We start from the raw sequence: 1,266 nt of genomic DNA, 5'->3' as shown, positions 1-1,266 counted from the left end.
AATCTTCTATCTTCTGTACAACTAAATGTACAACTAAAAGTTTGCTTCACATAAAAATTCTTCTTTAGGAATTGAGCTCTGTCTTATTATAATCTTTGTTTTATAAATATATAATTGTTTCTCTGTTGCTAGAAAACACTGCAAATCTCTCCTAGCAGAAAACGGGATTCACCCAAATATCAGTAAAGGTAAGCAAATATGACAAAGGAAAGTAATTTTTCACTGAATTGTATCAACAAAAAAATTATTCAATGATGATTGTAAACATTTAGGAGATCTTCCTGTATTTCAGTAACTGTCTACATAATCTCTTCATTGCTGTCTTCATTTCTTGATTCCTCAGCGTGTAGATCACAGGGTACCAACTGCATCAAATATGGCCAGATACTTATCCAGGTGTGTGGAGGGAGAAGGCCATGTATAAACAAATATCAAGGGACCAAAGAATAGGACCACAACAGAGATGTGAGCAGAGAGTGTAGACATGGCCTTAGAGAAACCACTTGAGGAATGTTTCTGAACAGTGACTATTATGACAATATAAGACATGGCCAGTATGAAGAAGGAGCCTACAGAGATGAATCCTCTGTTGGCTGATACCATTAATTCTAATTGGTTGGTGTCTATACAAGCAAGTCTGACAAACTGAGGAAAGTCACAGTAAAAACGGTCCAAAATATTTGGTCCACAGAAAGGCAAATTCACTACATAAACAAATTGAACCAGGGAATGCATCAGGTCAACCACCCAGGCAGACACTAAGATGAAAATGCACATTTTGGGATTCATAATGGTCAAATAATGGAGAGGCTTACATATGGCTACATATCTATCATAAGCCATGCCTATAAGCAGCACCACTTCTACACCACTAATCACATGGATGAAGAAGATTTGAGTGATGCAACCTCTAAAGGAGATGACTTTGTGCTTTCTGAACAGGTCATAAATCATCTTGGGACAAGTGACACATGATGCACCAAAATCAATGAAGGAGAGATCGGCCAACAGAAAGTACATGGGAGAATGTAAGTGAGGATCAGGAATCCACTGTGAAAATGATGAGGGAGTTTCCCATGATGCTTGCCATATAAAACACTGAAGCAAACACAAACAGAAGTACTTGAAACTTCCAGGAGTTGGTGAGTCCCACGAACAGAAATTCTGACACCATAGAGTGATTTGTTCCTTCCATTGATGCTCTTTTTAGCACTACCTGAAGGACAGCAGTAGAAGAAACCGAAAATTATGATAATTGTATTAATA

The 1,266-nt window shown here is 37.7% G+C and overlaps 1 pseudogene; it reads right to left on the bottom strand.

The window, feature by feature from the left end:
* Positions 1-268: 268 nt before the first annotated feature.
* On the bottom strand, positions 269-1,195 carry LOC101992223 (annotated as a pseudogene).
* Positions 1,196-1,266: the final 71 nt, after the last annotated feature.

The sequence above is a fragment of the Microtus ochrogaster genome, chromosome 24, assembly GCF_000317375.1.
Source record: "Microtus ochrogaster isolate Prairie Vole_2 chromosome 24, MicOch1.0, whole genome shotgun sequence".
Taxonomy (NCBI): Eukaryota; Metazoa; Chordata; class Mammalia; order Rodentia; family Cricetidae; genus Microtus; species Microtus ochrogaster.
Note: the sequence above shows the minus strand (reverse complement) of the source record. Positions and strands in the feature narration are given on the sequence as shown.